Source organism: Poecilia latipinna, unplaced genomic scaffold, assembly GCF_001443285.1.
Source record: "Poecilia latipinna isolate Pla-1442-1.1 unplaced genomic scaffold, P_latipinna-1.0 Scaffold2369, whole genome shotgun sequence".
NCBI lineage: Eukaryota > Metazoa > Chordata > Actinopteri > Cyprinodontiformes > Poeciliidae > Poecilia > Poecilia latipinna.
In genome coordinates, this window is record NW_015114985.1 from 73,215 (window position 1) to 80,190 (window position 6,976).

The 6,976-nt window shown below is 35.3% G+C and overlaps 1 long non-coding RNA gene across 1 annotated transcript in view; it reads right to left on the reverse strand.

The window, feature by feature from the left end:
* Nucleotides 1-4,427, reverse strand: part of LOC106937527 (uncharacterized) — a 13,828-nt gene extending 9,401 nt beyond the window's left edge. The window contains exon 1 of the long non-coding RNA XR_001422412.1: nt 73-4,427. This is a non-coding gene — a long non-coding RNA (uncharacterized LOC106937527). The remainder of the gene's footprint in view (nt 1-72) is intronic.
* Between the last annotated feature and the right edge of the window lie 2,549 nt (nt 4,428-6,976).

Genomic DNA, 6,976 nt, shown 5'->3' on the forward strand with positions numbered 1-6,976 from the left:
TTTTTTTTGTTTGTTTGTTTTTTTGTTGTTCTTGTGCACCTGCCCCTGTAGTGGTCTCTGCACGGCCCTGACCTTAAGCATCTAAAAACTATTTTTTGTGACAAATAAAAAGGTGGTTTAATTAGTTGCAGCTGGTGGTGGTAAAATGTATTGTGGGTTACCTTGTTGGCCAGTCAAATACTTAACTGTTTTACATGGACTCAAGTTAAAAAGAATAACTTATTAAACATTTCTTATCCAAAAGTTAATTCAACTTATTTAAGATGAGTACAAACAATACGTTGAGGAGAGTAACAGTAATAGCAGTAACGTTATGGTCACTTGAAATCTTAAACAATATTTTGTTTACAGCGTGTTCAAAAGACCTTTCATTTTAGATATAAAGTCAAACAAAATTGAGTCAGTGGAACAAAATTGCCCCAAAACTTATGCTGCCCTTAAAGAAACTGTGTTATTAATTCACAAATTTATTTCTGAGTTTAATTGATCAACAGAAATAAGTGACCATAGCTTTGTTTGTAAATTTAACTTATTGATCTTGTTTTTAGTTGATCAATAAGTACATCTTATTAAGATTAACTGATAGGATTCTGTTCTTCTGGTATTGACATCATCTCTGCTGCTCAAATGGAAATCAATTTAAAATTAAAGAAAGTTTTGGAGGTGATCTTTTGGTCAAGTTCTCAAAATCAGCCACAGATATTCCAAACTGGTTGTTTAACCCTTGCTGTGTGATATGATGTATAGCTAACATAGCTTCTCTTTGCTTGAAAATCTGTAAGCTTTTTTCCACAGCTTGCATGTATGTTTTTAGTGTGTAAATTCAGACATGTGCTTGTGATTTTCCCTTTAGTGCAAGTGGCTGGTGTGGGTGAGCTTGTTGCTGCACAGTCCTGTTGCTATTGTTTACTGCTGTGGCTCTGCTCATCACTGTGTTATTCTTAGGTAGAACTGAAAGAACAGTAGTGCTGTACATTGAATTGACCAGTCCAACTTATCTGGATACTCATCACAATAAACTACAGAATCCCAGGTGACTGTTATTATTGACATCTTTAACACTTGGTCCAGAAAACTTCTATTTGTTGACTAAAGCTGCTGATGACTGGAACTTGTAGAGAGTGGAAGCTGCCGTCAGCTCACACTTGGTACTGATTCTGTCACAGAGGGATGTGGTCATCTTTTTCCAGTTCTCTCCAGTAACTCTTTGCAGACTCAGACATGGTGGATCACCACAGTAGTGCAATATTTTATTTAGTTACAGGTGTTTACTGGTTAATCATTTCTGTCTGATTTTATGTTTCCAAAAGCCCCTGCTCTGTATTGCAGATGTCACAGTCCAGCACACAGACACTTTGACTATGCAGACTGTTTTTTCTTGTCTTAATTAAATCCAGACATGAATTTTCCTCATGCTTTATCATCAATAACATAAAAATGTCTGGAATATTTTAGTGTATTCTCCAATATAATCAATGCAGTATGGATACTTGACACAAGCATAACATATAAAACCAATAAAACAGATAAACAATTCTTCCTAATCTCTCAGAGCAGTAGATAAAAAAAATTAATAGAAAGGTATACAAGAGATTAAATATAAGTAAAATGCTGATGCATTCAAAAGAGACCTTAAGGTCTACAGAACTTTAACACCTTCATTAGCTAATGAAGGTGTTAAAAATTGAGGATCCTCACTGCTAAAGAACAAAACAGACACAAACACAGAGCCACACTGAATTCTGGGACCTACAATAAAATGGAAGGAGTCAGAATATCAATGACAGTACTACACACATGGGCAAAATTGTTGGTTCCCCTCAGTTAATGAAAAAATAACCCACAATGATCACAGAAATAACTTGAATCTGACAGAGGTAATAATGAATAAACATTCTATGAAAATGAACAAATTAAAGTCAAGCATGGCTTTTCAAACATGCTTCTACAGAATTATTTAAAAAAATAAACTCATGAAACAGCCCTGGATACCATTCTTTTTGATGGTACCCTTAACTTCATATTTTGTTGCACAACCTTTTGAGGCAATCACTGCAATCAAACATTCATATAACTGTCCATGAGACTTCTGAACCTCTCAGCAGGTATTTTATCCCACTCATGAGCAAACTGCTCCAGTTGTCTCAAGTTTGAAGCCTTTTCCAGACGATATGTTTCAGCTCCTTCCAAAGATGCACAATAGGACTCCTACCATTCATTTTATCCATCTCTTTGTTTTGTCATGGATTTTCCTCATGTTGCCACGTCCAAGGAGGTTGGCTACAGTCCCATGGATCTTAAATTTCTGAATAATATGTACAACTGTAGTCACAGTCCAAGCTGCTTGGAGATGGTCTTATAACCTGTACTTTTAACTGCTTGTCTCTAGTTTTCTTTCTAATCTCCTGATTTTATTGTTGGTCCCAGAATCCTTCGCTTCCTCTTTATGCTTCTCAATGAGTTTAGCAGTTGTATGAATGATCTAATTGTCTGACTGTTGATTGCAGCAATCCACATTATTAGCAGAAATAGAGGGCCCAAAAACCAAATTTTGCTTAGGGCCCCATGGAGGCTTGGGCTGGCTCTGATCATTTTTGTCCAGGCTTGTTTCATGGGTTTATTTTTTTTTAAAAATAATCTGTTAAACCATATCTGAAAAGCCATGTCTGACTTTCATTTGTTCATTTTCATATAACCTGGCTCCCATTGGTTGTTTCTAGATAACACTGTGAAATGGCAGAGGAGCTCGATTTTGTATTCATTATTACCTCTGTGACCATGTGTATATGTCACTTGACCTGATTAGAAAATAACAATAATTCCTTTTAAAGGTGCTGTGTGTAACTTTTAGAAATTTTTTTTTACATATTTGTTAAAACTGTTGCTATATTGTGAAAGTATAATATGAGAGAAAAAAAAATATATGAACAGATCAATCTCCTTCACTCTGAGCTGCTAATCCTGTCTGAAGAAATGCACCACTTCTGAGTCATCCTGCCTAAGAACAACCATTGTCCTCCTGGCTGATGGGCTAAATGTGCACATTGCACATGGTGAGCAGCTGTGAAGTGGTGATTGACAGCACTAAGATTCTCCTACTGGCTCCCATTGGTTGTTTCTAGATAACGCTATGAAATGGCAGAGGAGCTTGATTTTTTATTTTTTATTTTCCCATAGATCTGTTTCTTACCATACTGTCACAACACAGTGATGACTTCAACAAATATATACAATTTTTTTAATGAAAGTTACATATTGCAGCTTTAAGAATTTCATCTGAATCCTTACAAATATTTTAAAGCTTTGTTGCATAAAGTTATCAATCCCATATCCATTTTAGTTGCTCTTCACTTCTGTCCAGAGCTCCTCCATAAAATCCTTTTCTTCTTACAGTTTCTCACTTTTTCTGCATGGGCGAAGCGAGGCGAAATGAGAAGCTCTGTATTTAAACCTGTTGCTGTCAGACCTTACTTTCATTTCATTATGCTTTGCTTTAACAGTAATTCATTTGTACTGCATTAGCATTTTGATTGCCATGAACCTCCTTCTCTATGCAGCTTGAGTCATTTTACCCTCAAGAAATGACTTAAATTAATGTTGTTTGTTTAAGATCAACTCAAAGAACTGGGATCTGATTCAGCTTGAACATATCCTGCTCTGCTCTATTTTAGTGTTTCTTCGACTTCTTGTTTTCTCCTGTTACTTCATGTTGAAAGTGCATTCTGTCAGAGCCCCTCTCTAGCAAAATCCATAATGTCTTATCCACAATCTTCCTCATTGTTAATGAATGAACTGCCTGCTGTTAATGTTTTTTCCACGTTTATACTACATCACACATGAAATTATCATAAAAATAATAAAAAAAATCTTATTTGTGAAGTTACTTTGTGCTATACAATTACAGTAGAAAACCAAAATGTATAAAATTAACATGCTACAATACTACAGTTGAAACCAGATATTAATATACACCAACTAAAAATCACACACACATTTCTTTCTCTGTCTGAAGATTAAGGAGAGCCATTTCAGATACAATTAAATTAATAAATAACTGGCTTTTTCATTCTTATTTGTATTTATCTATTTATTTATTTACAGTATGCATTTATTTGTTTTATTTATTTATTTGTTTATTATTTTACTTATGTTCCCACATTTATTTCTCCCTGTGCTGTTTCCATTTCCTTATTCATTTCTGCTTCATTGTGATAATGAAGAGGGGCGTTGTCTTCATGCTACTTGGCTTCAAGAAAGATGGCGACCTACGACCAGCTTATCAATGAGCTGAAGCTTAGCAACTTTATTAGAAAATAGTGTTGTAACTATTGACTTTATTTTTCGTGTGGACGCTCATTTCTGGACTCTCACCTCTGAATGAAGAACAAATGTGTGTTAATCAAAAATTCACCAGACATAGACTTTAAGCTTTTTTTTTTAAACAAAACAGCTTTATTTTTTGTTAAAGCTGGTAAGTGTTTTTATTGAAAGAAACTGATTTTGCCTGAAAAAAATTCACCTATGTGAAATGTCTTTTTGTCCTTAAAATACCAAAATTTCTACTATGTCTTTTTATATTATTTTTTTAGATATTAAATGATTGATAATTTAATCAGATACTAAGTAGTTGAGTAGACTTTTNACGAAATACTTTATTATTCNTACTTGAGTAATTTTTTTGGATGGCTACTTTTTACTTTCACTAGAGTAAAAACATGTTGAAGTAGTACTACTCTTACTTGAGTACAATTTTGGGTACTCTGCCCACCTCTGAAGAACAGTAATCAAATGTGGAAGCACATATGCAGACCAAAAACATAGGAGTACTAATGTGGACAAGTTTTATGCCCACAAAGAACTACTTAAATTAATAGTTATATTTACTTTATATGCATACAAACATGTTTATCATTGACAGACATACACAATAACTGAAATAACTGTGTAAATTTAAATACAGATACGTACAGTCATTTAAAAAATTATGCCATCCTAGTTTTCTTCAAATTCCTTCTTCATTTTAATGTTTGGTACAACAATTTTCTATGTCTTCATGACTGTATAGGCATACCTGCACACTGCTCACCTTAACAGTGTGCGTGTCTGCACATCAGTGGTGTTGAATGTGCATCTGTGGATGTCAGGGTGGCCTCTCATGCAGATCTCCGAGGCTTGCCATTCTCATTCTCTCAGCTCAGCAAAAACAACTCATTCGTCGATGCTCCACAGAGTTGCCTTTGGGTATTGCTGTTCTCTTATGATGTACAGAAAGGTCTGCACTTCATAGTTCCACCTCAGCTAGTAGCTTCAGAGGACTCCCGAAGATGCAATTGGAAGCCAACTTCATCTGCCGCTTTGTCCAAACTATGAAAAACCTGACGGTGAATCTCTGAGTCCGTTAGAGCCTCTACCTGAAACACGTTCTGTCTGAGCGTCCACACAGAAAATAACAGTCTTTAGTTATAACACTATTTTCTAAAATAAAAATTGCTAGGCTTCAGCTCGGCAAGCTGGTGGTAGGTCGCCATCTTTCTTGAAGGCAAGATGGCTGAAGCCATCTTTCCAAATACACTGCGCCTCCTCATTATCATAATGAAGAGGGGTGGAGAGATGGGAAAAGGACAGACAGAAATAAATGTGGGAATGGATAAAAAAATTAAATTATAAATAAATGTATCAATAAATGAAATAATAAATGCATATAAATAAGAATAAAGAAGCAAATTATTTATTTAATTTTAGTTAAAATGGCTCTCCATAGAAGTTCAACCAAACCAAACATTTCTTGTATTAAGTTAGCTAGAATTACCTAAATTATTTCTTTTTGCTAATTGCCAGAAAAAATAGTGACATTTTTTAGAGATTTTTTTGTATACCTTTCTTTGAATTCCTAAGTTTACATACATTTGGTCACCATCAGGGATAACTATCATTTAAAATGTATGATTTTGTGTTTCCTTCCACAAACTTCTGATAGATTAACCTACACATCTGAGTTAATTGGAAGGACCTGAAACACACTGCCTTCTTGTTTGACATGATGTGAAAGTTAAAAGAAATCAGTAAAGACTTGAAGAAGAGAATTGTGCAGCTGCACAAGTCTGGTTCTTTCTTGGGAACAATTTACTGATGTTTAAAGGTTCATCTGTTCTAACAGTTATATGCAAGTATGGGAATGTCCAATCATCATAACATTTAAGAAAGGGATGGGATCTCTCTCTTAAAGAGCATGTGTTTTGGTCAAAAATGTGCAGATTGACCCCAAAGCAAAAGCCTTAGACCATGTAAAGATCCTGCTGAAGCTGGTCAGACTGTCATTATCCACCGTCAAACTGTCCTGTACTAACATGGGCTGAAAGGCCACTCAGCCAGGAAGAAGCCTTTACTTCAAAAGAAACATAAAAAGCCAGACTGCGGTTTGCAGATATACACAAGGACAAAGATCTTACTTTCCAGAGACATCTCCTATGGTCTGATGAAACTAAAGTGGAACTGTTTGGATTAATGACCATTGTTACATTTGGAGGAAACATGGGAATGCTTGTATCACCCTAACTGTGAAGTATGGGGGTGGAAGTATCATGTTATGGGGTTGTTTTTGCTGCATGAGGAACTGGTATATTTTATAAAATATAGACGGTATCATGAGGAAAGAATATTATGTTGAAGTATTGAAGCACCATCTAAAGACAACAGCCAGGAAGTTAAATCTTGGACAGAGATGGGTCTTGCGAATGGACATTAACCCCAAGATTGCAGTCAAAGTGGAGACAAAGTAGGTAGGGACCACAAAGGGAATTTTTTTGTTATGGCCATCACAAAAGTCTTTCAAATTTCATTTATGTTTTACCTTTTTTTGGTGTTATCAGTCATGACAATGCTGGCAACACCATTGTCAGCATTGACAATGCAAAGTACTGGGTTTGCCTTTCAACCCAGTACTTTCTTGGTTGCCTTGCAACAAGAAAGTACTGGG